Source organism: Rhineura floridana, chromosome 4, assembly GCF_030035675.1.
Source record: "Rhineura floridana isolate rRhiFlo1 chromosome 4, rRhiFlo1.hap2, whole genome shotgun sequence".
Classification (NCBI taxonomy): domain Eukaryota; kingdom Metazoa; phylum Chordata; class Lepidosauria; order Squamata; family Rhineuridae; genus Rhineura; species Rhineura floridana.
In genome coordinates this window covers 33,800,544-33,822,164 of record NC_084483.1, presented here as the reverse complement: position 1 = coordinate 33,822,164, position 21,621 = coordinate 33,800,544, and positions in this window count along the sequence as shown.

The following is a 21,621-nucleotide window of genomic DNA, read 5'->3' as shown; positions in this document are numbered from 1 at the left end:
CGGGTCAGGATTTTTTCAAACAAATGAAAAGTATCCAAAGCGTCTCAAACTCGCGTCATATGATGCCCGAGATCCGAAAGGGCAGAAAAAGTTTGCGGAACCTGTTTCCCTGCTCTAGATTCTGAACAAGCTGCAGAAACCTGAGTGCAGCTCAGGAGAGAAAAAGGAGGCAAAAACTCTGACCCGCGGGTCAGGATTTTTTCAAACAAATGAAAAGTATCCAAAGCGTCTCAAACTCGCGTCATATGATGCCCGAGATCCGAAAGGGCAGAAAAAGTTTGCGGAACCTGTTTCCCTGCTCTAGATTCTGAACAAGCTGCAGAAACCTGAGTGCAGCTCAGTAGAGAAAAAGAAGGCAAAAACTGTGACCCGTGCATCAGGATTTTTTCAAAAAAATGAAAAGTATCCAAAGCGTCTCAAACTCACGTTATATGATGCCCGAGATCTGAAAGGGCAGAAAAGTTGGCGGAACCTGTTTCCCTGCTCTAGATTCTGAACAAGCTGCAGAAACCTGAGTGCAGCTCAGTAGAGAAAAAGAAGGCAAAAACTGTGACCCGCGGGTCAGGATTTTTTCAAAAAAATGAAAAATATCCAAAGCGTCTCAAACTCGCGTCATATGATGCCCGAGATCCGAAAGGGCAGAAAAAGTTTGTGGAACCTGTTTCCCTGCTCTAGATTCTGAACAAGCTGCAGAAACCTGAGTGCAGCTCAGGAGAGAAAAAGAAGGCAAAATCTCTGACCCACGGGTCAGGATTTTTTCAAACAAATGAAAAGTATCCAAAGCGTCTCAAACCCGCGTCATATGATTCCCGAGCTCCGAAAGGGCAGAAAAAGTTTGCGGAACCTGTTTCCCTGCTCTAGATTCTGAAAAAGCTGCAGATAACTGAGTGTAGCTCAGGAGAGAAAAAGAAGGCAAAAACTGTGACCCGCGGGTCAGGATTTTTTCAAACAAATGAAAAGTATCCAAAGCGTCTCAAACTCACGTCATATGATGCCCGAGATCCGAAAGGGCAGAAAAAGTTTGCAGAACCTGTGTCCGTGCTCTAGATTCTGAACAAGCTGCAGAAACCTGAGTGCAGCTCAGGAGAGAAAAAGAAGGCAGAAACTGTGACCCGCAGGTCAGGATTTTTTCAAAAAAATGAAAAGTATCCAAAGCGTCTCAAACTCGCGTCATATGATGCCCGAGATCCGAAAGGGCAGAAAAAGTTTGCGGAACCTGTTTCCCTGCTCTAGATTCTGAACAAGCTGCAGAAACCTGAGTGCAGCTCAGGAGAGAAAAAGAAGGCTGTAACCCGCGGGGTCAGGATTTTTTAAAAAAACAAAAGTATCCAAAGTGTCTCAAACTCGCGTCATATGATGCCCGAGATCCGAAAGGCCAGAAAAAGTTTGCGGAACCTGTTTCTCTGCTCTAGATTCTGAACAAGCTGCAGAAACCTGAGTGCAGCTCAGGAGAGAAAAAGGAGGCAAAAACTCTGACCCGCGGGTCAGGATTTTTTCAAACAAATGAAAAGTATCCAAAGCGTCTCAAACTCGCGTCATATGATGCCTGAGATCCGAAAGGGCAGAAAAAGTTTGTGGAACCTGTTTCCCTGCTCTAGATTCTGAACAAGCTGCAGAAACCTGAGTGCAGCTCAGGAGAGAAAAAAAAGGCAAAAACTCTGACCCGCGGGTCAGGATTTTTTCAAAAAAATGAAAAGTATCCATAGCGTCTCAAACTCGCGTCATATGATGCCCGAGATCCGAAAGCGCAGAAAAAGTTTGCGGAACCTGTTTCCCTGCTCTAGATTCTGAACAAGCTGCAGAAACCTGAGTGCAGCTCAGGAGAGAAAAAGAAGGCAAAAACTGTGACCCGCGGGTCAGGATTTTTTCAAACAAATGAAAAGTATCCAAAGCGTCTCAAACTCGCGTCATATGATGCCCGAGATCCGAAAGGGTAGAAAAAGTTTGCGGAACCTGTTTCCGTGCTCTAGATTCTGAACAAGCTGCAGAAACCTGAGTGCAGCTCAGGAGAGAAAAAGAAGGCTGTAACCCGCGGGGTCAGGATTTTTTAAAAAAACAAAAGTATCCAAAGTGTCTCAAACTCACGTCATATGATGCCCGAGATCCGAAAGCGCAGAAAAAGTTTGCGGAACCTGTTTCCCTGCTCTAGATTCTGAACAAGCTGCAGAAACCTGAGTGCAGCTCAGGAGAGAAAAAGAAGGCAAAAACTGTGACCCGCGGGTCAGGATTTTTTCAAACAAATGAAAAGTATCCAAAGCGTCTCAAACTCGCGTCATATGATGCCCGAGATCCGAAAGGGTAGAAAAAGTTTGCGGAACCTGTTTCCGTGCTCTAGATTCTGAACAAGCTGCAGAAACCTGAGTGGAGCTCAGGAGAGAAAAAGAAGGCTGTAACCCGCGGGGTCAGGATTTTTTAAAAAAACAAAAGTATCCAAAGTGTCTCAAACTCACGTCATATGATGCCCGAGATCCGAAAGGGCAGAAAAAGTTTGCGGAACCTGTTTCCGTGCTCTAGATTCTGAACAAGCTGCAGAAACCTGAGTGCAGCTCAGCAGAGAAAAAGAAGACAGAAACTGTGACCCGCGGGGTCAGGATTTTTTCAAACAAATGAAAAGTATCCAAAGCGTCTCAAACTCGCGTCATATGATGCCCGAGATCCGAAAGGGCAGAAAAAGTTTGTGGAACCTCTTTCCGTGCTCTAGATATTGAACAAGCTGCAGAAACCTGAGTGCAGCTCAGGAGAGAAAAAGAAGGCAAAAACTCTGACCCGCGGGTCAGGATTTTTTCAAAAAAATGAAAAGTATCCAAAGCGTCTCAAACTCGCGTCATATGATGCCCAGATCTGAAAGGGCAGAAAAAGTTTGCGGAACCTGTTTCCCTGCTCTAGATTCTGAACAAGCTGCAGAAACCTGAGTGCAGCTCAGGAGAGAAAAAGAAGGCAAAATCTCTGACCCACGGGTCAGGATTTTTTCAAACAAATGAAAAGTATCCAAAGCGTCTCAAACCCGCGTCATATGATTCCCGAGTTCCGAAAGGGCAGAAAAAGTTTGCGGAACCTGTTTCCCTGCTCTAGATTCTGAACAAGCTGCAGATAACTGAGTGTAGCTCAGGAGAGAAAAAGAAGGCAAAAACTGTGACCCGCGGGTCAGGATTTTTTCAAACAAATGAAAAGTATCCAAAGCGTCTCAAACTCACGTCATATGATGCCCGAGATCCGAAAGGGCAGAAAAAGTTTGTGGAACCTGTTTCTCTGCTCTAGATTCTGAACAAGCTGCAGAAACCTGAGTGCAGCTCAGGAGAGAAAAAGAAGGCAAAAACTGTGACCCGTGCATCAGGATTTTTTCAAAAAAATGAAAAGTATCCAAAGCGTCTCAAACTCACGTCATATGATGCCCGAGATCTGAACGGGCAGAAAAGTTGGCGGAACCTGTTTCCCTGCTCTAGATTCTGAACAAGCTGCAGAAACCTGAGTGCAGCTCAGTAGAGAAAAAGAAGGCAAAAACTGTGACCCGCGGGTCAGGATTTTTTCAAAAAAATGAAAAGTATCCAAAGCGTCTCAAACTCGCGTCACATGATGCCCGAGATCCGAAAGGGCAGAAAAAGTTTGTGGAACCTGTTTCCCTGCTCTAGATTCTGAACAAGCTGCAGAAACCTGAGTGCAGCTCAGGAGAGAAAAAGAAGGCTGTAACCCGCGGGGTCAGGATTTTTTAAAAAACAAAAGTATCCAAAGTGTCTCAAACTCACGCCATATGATGCCCGAGATCCGAAAGGGCAGAAAAAGTTTGCGGAACCTGTTTCCCTGCTCTAGATTCTGAACAAGCTGCAGAAACCTGAGTGCAGCTCAGCAGAGAAAAAGAAGACAGAAACTGTGACCCGCGGGTCAGGATTTTTTCAAACAAATGAAAAGTATCCAAAGCGTCTCAAACTCGCGTCATATGATGCCCGAGATCCGAAAGGGCAGGAAAAGTTTGCGGAACCTGTTTCCGTGCTCTAGATTTTGAACAAGCTGCAGAAACCTGAGTGCAGCTCAGGAGAGAAAAAGAAGGCAAAAACTCTGACCCGCGGGTCAGGATTTTTTCAAAAAAATGAAAAGTATCCAAAGCGTCTCAAACTCGCGTCATATGATGCCCAGATCTGAAAGGGCAGAAAAAGTTTGCAGAACCTGTTTCCCTGCTCTAGATTCTGAACAAGCTGCAGAAACCTGAGTGCAGCTCAGGAGAGAAAAAGAAGGCAAAAACAATGACCCGCGGGTCAGGATTTTTTCAAAAAAATGAAAAGTATCCAAAGCGTCTCAAACTCGCGTCATATGATGCCCAGATCTGAAAGGGCAGAAAAAGTTTGCGGAACCTGTTTCCCTGCTCTAGATTCTGAACAAGCTGCAGAAACCTGAGTGCAGCTCAGGAGAGAAAAAGAAGGCAAAATCTCTGACCCACGGGTCAGGATTTTTTCAAACAAATGAAAAGTATCCAAAGCGTCTCGAACCCGCGTCATATGATTCCCGAGTTCCGAAAGGGCAGAAAAAGTTTGCGGAACCTGTTTCCCTGCTCTAGATTCTGAAAAAGCTGCAGATAACTGAGTGTAGCTCAGGAGAGAAAAAGAAGGCAAAAACTGTGACCCGCGGGTCAGGATTTTTTCAAACAAATGAAAAGTATCCAAAGCGTCTCAAACTCACGTCATATGATGCCCGAGATCCGAAAGGGCAGAAAAAGTTTGCGGAACCTGTTTCCCTGCTCTAGATTCTGAACAAGCTGCAGAAACCTGAGTGCAGCTCAGGAGAGAAAAAGGAGGCAAAAACTCTGACCCGCGGGTCAGGATTTTTTCAAACAAATGAAAAGTATCCAAAGCGTCTCAAACTCGCGTCATATGATGCCCGAGATCCGAAAGGCCAGAAAATGTTTGCGGAACCTGTTTCTCTGCTCTAGATTCTGAACAAGCTGCAGAAACCTGAGTGCAGCTCAGGAGAGAAAAAGGAGGCAAAAACTCTGACCCGCGGGTCAGGATTTTTTCAAACAAATGAAAAGTATCCAAAGCGTCTCAAACTCGCGTCATATGATGCCTGAGATCCGAAAGGGCAGAAAAAGTTTGTGGAACCTGTTTCCCTGCTCTAGATTCTGAACAAGCTGCAGAAACCTGAGTGCAGCTCAGGAGAGAAAAAAAAGGCAAAAACTCTGACCCGCGGGTCAGGATTTTTTCAAAAAAATGAAAAGTATCCATAGCGTCTCAAACTCGCGTCATATGATGCCCGAGATCCGAAAGCGCAGAAAAAGTTTGCGGAACCTGTTTCCCTGCTCTAGATTCTGAACAAGCTGCAGAAACCTGAGTGCAGCTCAGGAGAGAAAAAGAAGGCAAAAACTGTGACCCGCGGGTCAGGATTTTTTCAAACAAATGAAAAGTATCCAAAGCGTCTCAAACTCACGTCATATGATGCCCGAGATCCGAAAGGGCAGAAAAAGTTTGCAGAACCTGTGTCCGTGCTCTAGATTCTGAACAAGCTGCAGAAACCTGAGTGCAGCTCAGGAGAGAAAAAGAAGGCAGAAACTGTGACCCGCAGGTCAGGATTTTTTCAAAAAAATGAAAAGTATCCAAAGCGTCTCAAACTCGCGTCATATGATGCCCGAGATCCGAAAGGGCAGAAAAAGTTCGCGGAACCTGTTTCCCTGCTCTAGATTCTGAACAAGCTGCAGAAACCTGAGTGCAGCTCAGGAGAGAAAAAGAAGGCTGTAACCCGCGGGGTCAGGATTTTTTAAAAAAACAAAAGTATCCAAAGTGTCTCAAACTCGCGTCATATGATGCCCGAGATCCGAAAGGCCAGAAAAAGTTTGCGGAACCTGTTTCTCTGCTCTAGATTCTGAACAAGCTGCAGAAACCTGAGTGCAGCTCAGGAGAGAAAAAGGAGGCAAAAACTCTGACCCGCGGGTCAGGATTTTTTCAAACAAATGAAAAGTATCCAAAGCGTCTCAAACTCGCGTCATATGATGCCTGAGATCCGAAAGGGCAGAAAAAGTTTGTGGAACCTGTTTCCCTGCTCTAGATTCTGAACAAGCTGCAGAAACCTGAGTGCAGCTCAGGAGAGAAAAAAAAGGCAAAAACTCTGACCCGCGGGTCAGGATTTTTTCAAAAAAATGAAAAGTATCCATAGCGTCTCAAACTCGCGTCATATGATGCCCGAGATCCGAAAGCGCAGAAAAAGTTTGCGGAACCTGTTTCCCTGCTCTAGATTCTGAACAAGCTGCAGAAACCTGAGTGCAGCTCAGGAGAGAAAAAGAAGGCAAAAACTGTGACCCGCGGGTCAGGATTTTTTCAAACAAATGAAAAGTATCCAAAGCGTCTCAAACTCGCGTCATATGATGCCCGAGATCCGAAAGGGTAGAAAAAGTTTGCGGAACCTGTTTCCGTGCTCTAGATTCTGAACAAGCTGCAGAAACCTGAGTGCAGCTCAGGAGAGAAAAAGAAGGCTGTAACCCGCGGGGTCAGGATTTTTTAAAAAAACAAAAGTATCCAAAGTGTCTCAAACTCACGTCATATGATGCCCGAGATCCGAAAGCGCAGAAAAAGTTTGCGGAACCTGTTTCCCTGCTCTAGATTCTGAACAAGCTGCAGAAACCTGAGTGCAGCTCAGGAGAGAAAAAGAAGGCAAAAACTGTGACCCGCGGGTCAGGATTTTTTCAAACAAATGAAAAGTATCCAAAGCGTCTCAAACTCGCGTCATATGATGCCCGAGATCCGAAAGGGTAGAAAAAGTTTGCGGAACCTGTTTCCGTGCTCTAGATTCTGAACAAGCTGCAGAAACCTGAGTGGAGCTCAGGAGAGAAAAAGAAGGCTGTAACCCGCGGGGTCAGGATTTTTTAAAAAAACAAAAGTATCCAAAGTGTCTCAAACTCACGTCATATGATGCCCGAGATCCGAAAGGGCAGAAAAAGTTTGCGGAACCTGTTTCCGTGCTCTAGATTCTGAACAAGCTGCAGAAACCTGAGTGCAGCTCAGCAGAGAAAAAGAAGACAGAAACTGTGACCCGCGGGGTCAGGATTTTTTCAAACAAATGAAAAGTATCCAAAGCGTCTCAAACTCGCGTCATATGATGCCCGAGATCCGAAAGGGCAGAAAAAGTTTGTGGAACCTGTTTCCGTGCTCTAGATATTGAACAAGCTGCAGAAACCTGAGTGCAGCTCAGGAGAGAAAAAGAAGGCAAAAACTCTGACCCGCGGGTCAGGATTTTTTCAAAAAAATGAAAAGTATCCAAAGCGTCTCAAACTCGCGTCATATGATGCCCAGATCTGAAAGGGCAGAAAAAGTTTGCGGAACCTGTTTCCCTGCTCTAGATTCTGAACAAGCTGCAGAAACCTGAGTGCAGCTCAGGAGAGAAAAAGAAGGCAAAAACAATGACCCGCGGGTCAGGATTTTTTCAAAAAAATGAAAAGTATCCAAAGCGTCTCAAACTCGCGTCATATGATGCCCAGATCTGAAAGGGCAGAAAAAGTTTGCGGAACCTGTTTCCCTGCTCTAGATTCTGAACAAGCTGCAGAAACCTGAGTGCAGCTCAGGAGAGAAAAAGAAGGCAAAATCTCTGACCCACGGGTCAGGATTTTTTCAAACAAATGAAAAGTATCCAAAGCGTCTCGAACCCGCGTCATATGATTCCCGAGTTCCGAAAGGGCAGAAAAAGTTTGCGGAACCTGTTTCCCTGCTCTAGATTCTGAAAAAGCTGCAGATAACTGAGTGTAGCTCAGGAGAGAAAAAGAAGGCAAAAACTGTGACCCGCGGGTCAGGATTTTTTCAAACAAATGAAAAGTATCCAAAGCGTCTCAAACTCACGTCATATGATGCCCGAGATCCGAAAGGGCAGAAAAAGTTTGCGGAACCTGTTTCCCTGCTCTAGATTCTGAACAAGCTGCAGAAACCTGAGTGCAGCTCAGGAGAGAAAAAGGAGGCAAAAACTCTGACCCGCGGGTCAGGATTTTTTCAAACAAATGAAAAGTATCCAAAGCGTCTCAAACTCGCGTCATATGATGCCCGAGATCCGAAAGGCCAGAAAATGTTTGCGGAACCTGTTTCTCTGCTCTAGATTCTGAACAAGCTGCAGAAACCTGAGTGCAGCTCAGGAGAGAAAAAGGAGGCAAAAACTCTGACCCGCGGGTCAGGATTTTTTCAAACAAATGAAAAGTATCCAAAGCGTCTCAAACTCGCGTCATATGATGCCTGAGATCCGAAAGGGCAGAAAAAGTTTGTGGAACCTGTTTCCCTGCTCTAGATTCTGAACAAGCTGCAGAAACCTGAGTGCAGCTCAGGAGAGAAAAAAAAGGCAAAAACTCTGACCCGCGGGTCAGGATTTTTTCAAAAAAATGAAAAGTATCCATAGCGTCTCAAACTCGCGTCATATGATGCCCGAGATCCGAAAGCGCAGAAAAAGTTTGCGGAACCTGTTTCCCTGCTCTAGATTCTGAACAAGCTGCAGAAACCTGAGTGCAGCTCAGGAGAGAAAAAGAAGGCAAAAACTGTGACCCGCGGGTCAGGATTTTTTCAAACAAATGAAAAGTATCCAAAGCGTCTCAAACTCACGTCATATGATGCCCGAGATCCGAAAGGGCAGAAAAAGTTTGCAGAACCTGTGTCCGTGCTCTAGATTCTGAACAAGCTGCAGAAACCTGAGTGCAGCTCAGGAGAGAAAAAGAAGGCAGAAACTGTGACCCGCAGGTCAGGATTTTTTCAAAAAAATGAAAAGTATCCAAAGCGTCTCAAACTCGCGTCATATGATGCCCGAGATCCGAAAGGGCAGAAAAAGTTCACGGAACCTGTTTCCCTGCTCTAGATTCTGAACAAGCTGCAGAAACCTGAGTGCAGCTCAGGAGAGAAAAAGAAGGCTGTAACCCGCGGGGTCAGGATTTTTTAAAAAAACAAAAGTATCCAAAGTGTCTCAAACTCGCGTCATATGATGCCCGAGATCCGAAAGGCCAGAAAAAGTTTGCGGAACCTGTTTCTCTGCTCTAGATTCTGAACAAGCTGCAGAAACCTGAGTGCAGCTCAGGAGAGAAAAAGGAGGCAAAAACTCTGACCCGCGGGTCAGGATTTTTTCAAACAAATGAAAAGTATCCAAAGCGTCTCAAACTCGCGTCATATGATGCCTGAGATCCGAAAGGGCAGAAAAAGTTTGTGGAACCTGTTTCCCTGCTCTAGATTCTGAACAAGCTGCAGAAACCTGAGTGCAGCTCAGGAGAGAAAAAAAAGGCAAAAACTCTGACCCGCGGGTCAGGATTTTTTCAAAAAAATGAAAAGTATCCATAGCGTCTCAAACTCGCGTCATATGATGCCCGAGATCCGAAAGCGCAGAAAAAGTTTGCGGAACCTGTTTCCCTGCTCTAGATTCTGAACAAGCTGCAGAAACCTGAGTGCAGCTCAGGAGAGAAAAAGAAGGCAAAAACTGTGACCCGCGGGTCAGGATTTTTTCAAACAAATGAAAAGTATCCAAAGCGTCTCAAACTCGCGTCATATGATGCCCGAGATCCGAAAGGGTAGAAAAAGTTTGCGGAACCTGTTTCCGTGCTCTAGATTCTGAACAAGCTGCAGAAACCTGAGTGCAGCTCAGGAGAGAAAAAGAAGGCTGTAACCCGCGGGGTCAGGATTTTTTAAAAAAACAAAAGTATCCAAAGTGTCTCAAACTCACGTCATATGATGCCCGAGATCCGAAAGCGCAGAAAAAGTTTGCGGAACCTGTTTCCCTGCTCTAGATTCTGAACAAGCTGCAGAAACCTGAGTGCAGCTCAGGAGAGAAAAAGAAGGCAAAAACTGTGACCCGCGGGTCAGGATTTTTTCAAACAAATGAAAAGTATCCAAAGCGTCTCAAACTCGCGTCATATGATGCCCGAGATCCGAAAGGGTAGAAAAAGTTTGCGGAACCTGTTTCCGTGCTCTAGATTCTGAACAAGCTGCAGAAACCTGAGTGGAGCTCAGGAGAGAAAAAGAAGGCTGTAACCCGCGGGGTCAGGATTTTTTAAAAAAACAAAAGTATCCAAAGTGTCTCAAACTCACGTCATATGATGCCCGAGATCCGAAAGGGCAGAAAAAGTTTGCGGAACCTGTTTCCGTGCTCTAGATTCTGAACAAGCTGCAGAAACCTGAGTGCAGCTCAGCAGAGAAAAAGAAGACAGAAACTGTGACCCGCGGGGTCAGGATTTTTTCAAACAAATGAAAAGTATCCAAAGCGTCTCAAACTCGCGTCATATGATGCCCGAGATCCGAAAGGGCAGAAAAAGTTTGTGGAACCTGTTTCCGTGCTCTAGATATTGAACAAGCTGCAGAAACCTGAGTGCAGCTCAGGAGAGAAAAAGAAGGCAAAAACTCTGACCCGCGGGTCAGGATTTTTTCAAAAAAATGAAAAGTATCCAAAGCGTCTCAAACTCGCGTCATATGATGCCCAGATCTGAAAGGGCAGAAAAAGTTTGCGGAACCTGTTTCCCTGCTCTAGATTCTGAACAAGCTGCAGAAACCTGAGTGCAGCTCAGGAGAGAAAAAGAAGGCAAAATCTCTGACCCACGGGTCAGGATTTTTTCAAACAAATGAAAAGTATCCAAAGCGTCTCAAACCCGCGTCATATGATTCCCGAGTTCCGAAAGGGCAGAAAAAGTTTGCGGAACCTGTTTCCCTGCTCTAGATTCTGAACAAGCTGCAGATAACTGAGTGTAGCTCAGGAGAGAAAAAGAAGGCAAAAACTGTGACCCGCGGGTCAGGATTTTTTCAAACAAATGAAAAGTATCCAAAGCGTCTCAAACTCACGTCATATGATGCCCGAGATCCGAAAGGGCAGAAAAAGTTTGTGGAACCTGTTTCTCTGCTCTAGATTCTGAACAAGCTGCAGAAACCTGAGTGCAGCTCAGGAGAGAAAAAGAAGGCAAAAACTGTGACCCGTGCATCAGGATTTTTTCAAAAAAATGAAAAGTATCCAAAGCGTCTCAAACTCACGTCATATGATGCCCGAGATCTGAACGGGCAGAAAAGTTGGCGGAACCTGTTTCCCTGCTCTAGATTCTGAACAAGCTGCAGAAACCTGAGTGCAGCTCAGTAGAGAAAAAGAAGGCAAAAACTGTGACCCGCGGGTCAGGATTTTTTCAAAAAAATGAAAAGTATCCAAAGCGTCTCAAACTCGCGTCACATGATGCCCGAGATCCGAAAGGGCAGAAAAAGTTTGTGGAACCTGTTTCCCTGCTCTAGATTCTGAACAAGCTGCAGAAACCTGAGTGCAGCTCAGGAGAGAAAAAGAAGGCTGTAACCCGCGGGGTCAGGATTTTTTAAAAAAACAAAAGTATCCAAAGTGTCTCAAACTCACGCCATATGATGCCCGAGATCCGAAAGGGCAGAAAAAGTTTGCGGAACCTGTTTCCCTGCTCTAGATTCTGAACAAGCTGCAGAAACCTGAGTGCAGCTCAGCAGAGAAAAAGAAGACAGAAACTGTGACCCGCGGGTCAGGATTTTTTCAAACAAATGAAAAGTATCCAAAGCGTCTCAAACTCGCGTCATATGATGCCCGAGATCCGAAAGGGCAGGAAAAGTTTGCGGAACCTGTTTCCGTGCTCTAGATTTTGAACAAGCTGCAGAAACCTGAGTGCAGCTCAGGAGAGAAAAAGAAGGCAAAAACTCTGACCCGCGGGTCAGGATTTTTTCAAAAAAATGAAAAGTATCCAAAGCGTCTCAAATCGCGTCATATGATGCCCAGATCTGAAAGGGCAGAAAAAGTTTGCAGAACCTGTTTCCCTGCTCTAGATTCTGAACAAGCTGCAGAAACCTGAGTGCAGCTCAGGAGAGAAAAAGAAGGCAAAAACAATGACCCGCGGGTCAGGATTTTTTCAAAAAAATGAAAAGTATCCAAAGCGTCTCAAACTCGCGTCATATGATGCCCAGATCTGAAAGGGCAGAAAAAGTTTGCGGAACCTGTTTCCCTGCTCTAGATTCTGAACAAGCTGCAGAAACCTGAGTGCAGCTCAGGAGAGAAAAAGAAGGCAAAATCTCTGACCCACGGGTCAGGATTTTTTCAAACAAATGAAAAGTATCCAAAGCGTCTCGAACCCGCGTCATATGATTCCCGAGTTCCGAAAGGGCAGAAAAAGTTTGCGGAACCTGTTTCCCTGCTCTAGATTCTGAAAAAGCTGCAGATAACTGAGTGTAGCTCAGGAGAGAAAAAGAAGGCAAAAACTGTGACCCGCGGGTCAGGATTTTTTCAAACAAATGAAAAGTATCCAAAGCGTCTCAAACTCACGTCATATGATGCCCGAGATCCGAAAGGGCAGAAAAAGTTTGCGGAACCTGTTTCCCTGCTCTAGATTCTGAACAAGCTGCAGAAACCTGAGTGCAGCTCAGGAGAGAAAAAGGAGGCAAAAACTCTGACCCGCGGGTCAGGATTTTTTCAAAAAAATGAAAAGTATCCAAAGCGTCTCAAACTCGCGTCATATGATGCCCGAGATCCGAAAGGCCAGAAAATGTTTGCGGAACCTGTTTCTCTGCTCTAGATTCTGAACAAGCTGCAGAAACCTGAGTGCAGCTCAGGAGAGAAAAAGGAGGCAAAAACTCTGACCCGCGGGTCAGGATTTTTTCAAACAAATGAAAAGTATCCAAAGCGTCTCAAACTCGCGTCATATGATGCCTGAGATCCGAAAGGGCAGAAAAAGTTTGTGGAACCTGTTTCCCTGCTCTAGATTCTGAACAAGCTGCAGAAACCTGAGTGCAGCTCAGGAGAGAAAAAAAAGGCAAAAACTCTGACCCGCGGGTCAGGATTTTTTCAAAAAAATGAAAAGTATCCATAGCGTCTCAAACTCGCGTCATATGATGCCCGAGATCCGAAAGCGCAGAAAAAGTTTGCGGAACCTGTTTCCCTGCTCTAGATTCTGAACAAGCTGCAGAAACCTGAGTGCAGCTCAGGAGAGAAAAAGAAGGCAAAAACTGTGACCCGCGGGTCAGGATTTTTTCAAACAAATGAAAAGTATCCAAAGCGTCTCAAACTCGCATCATATGATGCCCGAGATCCGAAAGGGCAGAAAAAGTTTGCGGAACCTGTTTCCGTGCTCTAGATTCTGAACAAGCTGCAGAAACCTGAGTGCAGCTCAGGAGAGAAAAAGAAGGCTGTAACCCGCGGGGTCAGGATTTTTTAAAAAAACAAAAGTATCCAAAGTGTCTCAAACTCACGTCATATGATGCCCGAGATCCGAAAGGGCAGAAAAAGTTTGCGGAACCTGTTTCCGTGCTCTAGATTCTGAACAAGCTGCAGAAACCTGATTGCAGCTCAGCAGAGAAAAAGAAGACAGAAACTGTGACCCGCGGGGTCAGGATTTTTTCAAACAAATGAAAAGTATCCAAAGCGTCTCAAACTCGCGTCATATGATGCCCGAGATCCGAAAGGGCAGAAAAAGTTTGCGGAACCTGTTTCCGTGCTCTAGATATTGAACAAGCTGCAGAAACCTGAGTGCAGCTCAGGAGAGAAAAAGAAGGCAAAAACTCTGACCCGCGGGTCAGGATTTTTTCAAAAAAATGAAAAGTATCCAAAGCGTCTCAAACTCGCGTCATATGATGCCCGAGATCCGAAAGCGCAGAAAAAGTTTGCGGAACCTGTTTCCCTGCTCTAGATTCTGAACAAGCTGCAGAAACCTGAGTGCAGCTCAGGAGAGAAAAAGAAGGCAAAAACTGTGACCCGCGGGTCAGGATTTTTTCAAACAAATGAAAAGTATCCAAAGCGTCTCAAACTCGCATCATATGATGCCCGAGATCCGAAAGGGCAGAAAAAGTTTGCGGAACCTGTTTCCGTGCTCTAGATTCTGAACAAGCTGCAGAAACCTGAGTGCAGCTCAGGAGAGAAAAAGAAGGCTGTAACCCGCGGGGTCAGGATTTTTTAAAAAAACAAAAGTATCCAAAGTGTCTCAAACTCACGTCATATGATGCCCGAGATCCGAAAGGGCAGAAAAAGTTTGCGGAACCTGTTTCCGTGCTCTAGATTCTGAACAAGCTGCAGAAACCTGAGTGCAGCTCAGCAGAGAAAAAGAAGACAGAAACTGTGACCCGCGGGGTCAGGATTTTTTCAAACAAATGAAAAGTATCCAAAGCGTCTCAAACTCGCGTCATATGATGCCCGAGATCCGAAAGGGCAGAAAAAGTTTGCGGAACCTGTTTCCGTGCTCTAGATATTGAACAAGCTGCAGAAACCTGAGTGCAGCTCAGGAGAGAAAAAGAAGGCAAAAACTCTGACCCGCGGGTCAGGATTTTTTCAAAAAAATGAAAAGTATCCAAAGCGTCTCAAACTCGCGTCATATGATGCCCAGATCTGAAAGGGCAGAAAAAGTTTGCGGAACCTGTTTCCCTGCTCTAGATTCTGAACAAGCTGCAGAAACCTGAGTGCAGCTCAGGAGAGAAAAAGAAGGCAAAATCTCTGACCCACGGGTCAGGATTTTTTCAAACAAATGAAAAGTATCCAAAGCGTCTCAAACCCGCGTCATATGATTCCCGAGTTCCGAAAGGGCAGAAAAAGTTTGCGGAACCTGTTTCCCTGCTCTAGATTCTGAACAAGCTGCAGATAACTGAGTGCAGCTCAGGAGAGAAAAAGAAGGCAAAAACTGTGACCCGTGCATCAGGATTTTTTCAAAAAAATGAAAAGTATCCAAAGCGTCTCAAACTCACGTCATATGATGCCCGAGATCTGAAAGGGCAGAAAAGTTGGCGGAACCTGTTTCCCTGCTCTAGATTCTGAACAAGCTGCAGAAACCTGAGTGCAGCTCAGTAGAGAAAAAGAAGGCAAAAACTGTGACCCGCGGGTCAGGATTTTTTCAAAAAAATGAAAAGTATCCAAAGCGTCTCAAACTCGCGTCACATGATGCCCGAGATCCGAAAGGGCAGAAAAAGTTTGTGGAACCTGTTTCCCTGCTCTAGATTCTGAACAAGCTGCAGAAACCTGAGTGCAGCTCAGGAGAGAAAAAGAAGGCTGTAACCCGCGGGGTCAGGATTTTTTAAAAAAACAAAAGTATCCAAAGTGTCTCAAACCCACTCCATATGATGCCCGAGATCCGAAAGGGCAGAAAAAGTTTGCGGAACCTGTTTCCCTGCTCTAGATTCTGAACAAGCTGCAGAAACCTGAGTGCAGCTCAGCAGAGAAAAAGAAGACAGAAACTGTGACCCGCGGGTCAGGATTTTTTCAAACAAATGAAAAGTATCCAAAGCGTCTCAAACTCGCGTCATATGATGCCCGAGATCCGAAAGGGCAGGAAAAGTTTGCGGAACCTGTTTCCGTGCTCTAGATTTTGAACAAGCTGCAGAAACCTGAGTGCAGCTCAGGAGAGAAAAAGAAGGCAAAAACTCTGACCCGCGGGTCAGGATTTTTTCAAAAAAATGAAAAGTATCCAAAGCGTCTCAAACTCGCGTCATATGATGCCCAGATCTGAAAGGGCAGAAAAAGTTTGCAGAACCTGTTTCCCTGCTCTAGATTCTGAACAAGCTGCAGAAACCTGAGTGCAGCTCAGGAGAGAAAAAGAAGGCAAAAACAATGACCCGCGGGTCAGGATTTTTTCAAAAAAATGAAAAGTATCCAAAGCGTCTCAAACTCGCGTCATATGATGCCCAGATCTGAAAGGGCAGAAAAAGTTTGCGGAACCTGTTTCCCTGCTCTAGATTCTGAACAAGCTGCAGAAACCTGAGTGCAGCTCAGGAGAGAAAAAGAAGGCAAAATCTCTGACCCACGGGTCAGGATTTTTTCAAACAAATGAAAAGTATCCAAAGCGTCTCGAACCCGCGTCATATGATTCCCGAGTTCCGAAAGGGCAGAAAAAGTTTGCGGAACCTGTTTCCCTGCTCTAGATTCTGAAAAAGCTGCAGATAACTGAGTGTAGCTCAGGAGAGAAAAAGAAGGCAAAAACTGTGACCCGCGGGTCAGGATTTTTTCAAACAAATGAAAAGTATCCAAAGTGTCTCAAACTCACGTCATATGATGCCCGAGATCCGAAAGGGCAGAAAAAGTTTGCGGAACCTGTTTCCCTGCTCTAGATTCTGAACAAGCTGCAGAAACCTGAGTGCAGCTCAGGAGAGAAAAAGGAGGCAAAAACTCTGACCCGCGGGTCAGGATTTTTTCAAAAAAATGAAAAGTATCCAAAGCGTCTCAAACTCGCGTCATATGATGCCCGAGATCCGAAAGGCCAGAAAAAGTTTGCGGAACCTGTTTCTCTGCTCTAGATTCTGAACAAGCTGCAGAAACCTGAGTGCAGCTCAGGAGAGAAAAAGGAGGCAAAAACTCTGACCCGCGGGTCAGGATTTTTTCAAACAAATGAAAAGTATCCAAAGCGTCTCAAACTCGCGTCATATGATGCCTGAGATCCGAAAGGGCAGAAAAAGTTTGTGGAACCTGTTTCCCTGCTCTAGATTCTGAACAAGCTGCAGAAACCTGAGTGCAGCTCAGGAGAGAAAAAAAAGGCAAAAACTCTGACCCGCGGGTCAGGATTTTTTCAAAAAAATGAAAAGTATCCATAGCGTCTCAAACTCGCGTCATATGATGCCCGAGATCCGAAAGCGCAGAAAAAGTTTGCGGAACCTGTTTCCCTGCTCTAGATTCTGAACAAGCTGCAGAAACCTGAGTGCAGCTCAGGAGAGAAAAAGAAGGCTGTAACCCGCGGGGTCAGGATTTTTTAAAAAAACAAAAGTATCCAAAGTGTCTCAAACTCACGTCATATGATGCCCGAGATCCGAAAGGGCAGAAAAAGTTTGCGGAACCTGTTCCCGTGCTCTAGATTCTGAACAAGCTGCAGAAACCTGAGTGCAGCTCAGCAGAGAAAAAGAAGACAGAAACTGTGACCCGCGGGGTCAGGATTTTTTCAAACAAATGAAAAGTATCCAAAGCGTCTCAAACTCGCGTCATATGATGCCCGAGATCCGAAAGGGCAGAAAAAGTTTGCGGAACCTGTTTCCGTGCTCTAGATATTGAACAAGCTGCAGAAACCTGAGTGCAGCTCAGGAGAGAAAAAGAAGGCAAAAACTCTGACCCGCGGGTCAGGATTTTTTCAAAAAAATGAAAAGTATCCAAAGCGTCTCAAACTCGCGTCATATGATGCCCAGATCTGAAAGGGCAGAAAAAGTTTGCGGAACCTGTTTCCCTGCTCTAGATTCTGAACAAGCTGCAGAAACCTGAGTGCAGCTCAGGAGAGAAAAAGAAGGCAAAATCTCTGACCCACGGGTCAGGATTTTTTCAAACAAATGAAAAGTATCCAAAGCGTCTCAAACCCGCGTCATATGATTCCCGAGTTCCGAAAGGGCAGAAAAAGTTTGCGGAACCTGTTTCCCTGCTCTAGATTCTGAACAAGCTGCAGATAACTGAGTGTAGCTCAGGAGAGAAAAAGAAGGCAAAAACTGTGACCCGCGGGTCAGGATTTTTTCAAACAAATGAAAAGTATCCAAAGCGTCTCAAACTCGCGTCACATGATGCCCGAGATCCGAAAGGGCAGAAAAAGTTTGTGGAACCTGTTTCCCTGCTCTAGATTCTGAACAAGCTGCAGAAACCTGAGTGCAGCTCAGGAGAGAAAAAGAAGGCTGTAACCCGCGGGGTCAGGATTTTTTAAAAAAACAAAAGTATCCAAAGTGTCTCAAACTCACGCCATATGATGCCCGAGATCCGAAAGGGCAGAAAAAGTTTGCGGAACCTGTTTCCCTGCTCTAGATTCTGAACAAGCTGCAGAAACCTGAGTGCAGCTCAGGAGAGAAAAAGAAGGCTGTAACCCGCGGGGTCAGGATTTTTTAAAAAAACAAAAGTATCCAAAGCGTCTCAAACTCGCGTCATATGATGCCCGAGATCCGAAAGGGCAGGAAAAGTTTGCGGAACCTGTTTCCGTGCTCTAGATTTTGAACAAGCTGCAGAAACCTGAGTGCAGCTCAGGAGAGAAAAAGAAGGCAAAAACTCTGACCCGCGGGTCAGGATTTTTTCAAAAAAATGAAAAGTATCCAAAGCGTCTCAAACTCGCGTCATATGATGCCCAGATCTGAAAGGGCAGAAAAAGTTTGCAGAACCTGTTTCCCTGCTCTAGATTCTGAACAAGCTGCAGAAACCTGAGTGCAGCTCAGGAGAGAAAAAGAAGGCAAAAACAATGACCCGCGGGTCAGGATTTTTTCAAAAAAATGAAAAGTATCCAAAGCATCTCAAACTCGCGTCATATGATGCCCAGATCTGAAAGGGCAGAAAAAGTTTGCGGAACCTGTTTCCCTGCTCTAGATTCTGAACAAGCTGCAGAAACCTGAGTGCAGCTCAGGAGAGAAAAAGAAGGCAAAATCTCTGACCCACGGGTCAGGATTTTTTCAAACAAATGAAAAGTATCCAAAGCGTCTCGAACCCGCGTCATATGATTCCCGAGTTCCGAAAGGGCAGAAAAAGTTTGCGGAACCTGTTTCCCTGCTCTAGATTCTGAAAAAGCTGCAGATAACTGAGTGTAGCTCAGGAGAGAAAAAGAAGGCAAAAACTGTGACCCGCGGGTCAGGATTTTTTCAAACAAATGAAAAGTATCCAAAGCGTCTCAAACTCACGTCATATGATGCCCGAGATCCGAAAGGGCAGAAAAAGTTTGCGGAACCTGTTTCCCTGCTCTAGATTCTGAACAAGCTGCAGAAACCTGAGTGCAGCTCAGGAGAGAAAAAGGAGGCAAAAACTCTGACCCGCGGGTCAGGATTTTTTCAAAAAAATGAAAAGTATCCAAAGCGTCTCAAACTCGCGTCATATGATGCCCGAGATCCGAAAGGGCAGAAAAAGTTTGCGGAACCTGTTTCCCTGCTCTAGATTCTGAACAAGCTGCAGAAACCCGAGTGCAGCTCAGGAGAGAAAAAGGAGGCAAAAACTCTGACCCGCGGGTCAGGATTTTTTCAAAAAAATGGAAAGTATCCAAAGCGTCTCAAACTCGCGTCATATGATGCCCGAGATCCGAAAGGGCAGAAAAAGTTTGCGGAACCTGTTTCTCTGCTCTAGATTCTGAACAAGCTGCAGAAACCTGAGTGCAGCTCAGGAGAGAAAAAGAAGGCAAAAACTCTGACCCGCGGGTCAGGATTTTTTCAAACAAATGGAAAGTATCGAAAGCGTCACAAACTCGCGTCATATGATGCCCGAGATGCGAAAGGGCAGAAAAAGTTTGCGGAACCTGTTTCCCTGCTCTAGATTCTGAACAAGCTGCAGAAACCTGAGTGCATCTCAGGAGAGAAAAAGGAGGCAAAAACTCTGACCCGCGGGTCAGGATTTTTTCAAACAAATGAAAAGTATCCAAAGCGTCTCAAACTCACGTCATATGATGCCCGAGATCCAAAAGGGCAGAAAAAGTTTGCGGAACCTGTTTCCCTGCTCTAGATTCTGAACAAGCTGCAGAAACCTGAGTGCAGCTCAGTAGAGAAAAAGAAGGCAAAAACTGTGACCCGTGCATCAGGATTTTTTCAAAAAAATGAAAAGTATCCAAAGCGTCTCAAACTCACGTCATATGATGCCCGAGATCTGAAAGGGCAGAAAAGTTGGCGGAACCTGTTTCCCTGCTCTAGATTCTGAACAAGCTGCAGAAACCTGAGTGCAGCTCAGGAGAGAAAAAGAAGGCTGTAACCCGCGGTGTCAGGATTTTTTAAAAAAACAAAAGTATCCAAAGTGTCTCAAACTCACGTCATATGATGCCCGAGATCCGAAAGGGCAGAAAAAGTTTGCGGAACCTGTTTCCGTGCTCTAGATTCTGAACAAGCTGCAGAAACCTGAGTGCAGCTCAGCAGAGAAAAAGAAGACAGAAACTGTGACCCGCGGGTCAGGATTTTTTCAAACAAATGAAAAGTATCCAAAGCGTCTCAAACTCGCGTCATATGATGCCCGAGATCCGAAAGGGCAGAAAAAGTTTGCGGAACCTGTTTCCGTGCTCTAGATTTTGAACAAGCTGCAGAAACCTGAGTGCAGCTCAGGAGAGAAAAAGAAGGCAAAAACTCTGACCCGCGGGTCAGGATTTTTTCAAAAAAATGAAAAGTATCCAAAGCGTCTCAAACTCGCGTCATATGATGCCCAGATCTGAAAGGGCAGAAAAAGTTTGCAGAACCTGTTTCCCTGCTCTAGATTCTGAACAAGCTGCAGAAACCTGAGTGCAGCTCAGGAGAGAAAAAGAAGGCAAAAACAATGACCCGTGCGTCAGGATTTTTTCAAACAAATGAAAAGTATCCAAAGCGTCTCAAACTCGCGTCATATGATGCCCGAGATCCGAAAGGGCAGAAAAAGTTTGCGGAACCTGTTTCCCTGCTCTAGATTCTGAACAAGCTGCAGAAACCTGAGTGCAGCTCAGGAGAGAAAAAGAAGGCAAAATCTCTGACCCCCGGGTCAGGATTTTTTCAAACAAATGAAAAGTATCCAAAGCGTCTCAAACCCGCGTCATATGATTCCCGAGTTCCGAAAGGGTAGAAAAAGTTTGCGGAACCTGTTTCCCTGCTCTAGATTCTGAAAAAGCTGCAGAAACCTGAGTGCAGCTCAGGAGAGAAAAAGGAGGCAAAAACTCTGACCCGCGGGTCAGGATTTTTTCAAAAAAATGAAAAGTATCCAAAGCGTCTCAAACTCGCGTCATATGATGCCCGAGATCCGAAAGGGCAGAAAAAGTTTGTGGAACCTGTTTCCCTGCTCTAGATTCTGAACAAGCTGCAGAAACCTGAGTGCAGCTCAGGAGAGAAAAAGAAGGCTGTAACCCGCGGGGTCAGGATTTTTTAAAAAAACAAAAGTATCCAAAGTGTCTCAAACTCACATCATATGATGCCCGAGATCCGAAAGGGCAGAAAAAGTTTGCGGAACCTGTTTCCCTGCTCTAGATTCTGAACAAGCTGCAGAAACCTGAGTGCAGCTCAGCAGAGAAAAAGAAGACAGAAACTGTGACCCGCGGGTCAGGATTTTTTCAAACAAATGAAAAGTATCCAAAGCGTCTCAAACTCACGTCATATGATGCCCGAGATCCGAAAGGGCAGAAAAAGTTTGCGGAACCTGTTTCCGTGCTCTAGATTCTGAACAAGCTGCAGAAACCTGAGTGCAGCTCAGGAGAGAAAAAGGAGGCAAAAACTCTGACCCGCGGGTCAGGATTTTTTCAAACAAATGAAAAGTATCCAAAGCGTCTCAAACTCGCGTCATATGATGCCCGAGATCCGAAAGGGCAGAAAAAGTTTGCGGAACCTGTTTCCCTGCTCTAGATTCTGAACAAGCTGCAGAAACCTGAGTGCAGCTCAGTAGAGAAAAAGAAGGCAAAAACTGTGACCCGTGCATCAGGATTTTTTCAAACAAATGAAAAGTATCCAAAGCGTCTCAAACTCACGACATATGATGCCCGAGATCTGAAAGGGCAGAAAAGTTGGCGAAACCTGTTTCCCTGCTCTAGATTCTGAACAAGCTGCAGAAACCTGAGTGCAGCTCAGGAGAGAAAAAGAAGGCAAAAACAATGACCCGTGCGTCAGGATTTTTTCAAACAAATGAAAAGTATCCAAAGCGTCTCAAACTCGCGTCATATGATGCCCGAGATCCGAAAGGGCAGAAAAAGTTTGCGGAACCTGTTTCCGTGCTCTAGATATTGAACAAGCTGCAGAAACCTGAGTGCAGCTCAGGAGAGAAAAAGAAGGCAAAAACTCTGACCCGCGGGTCAGG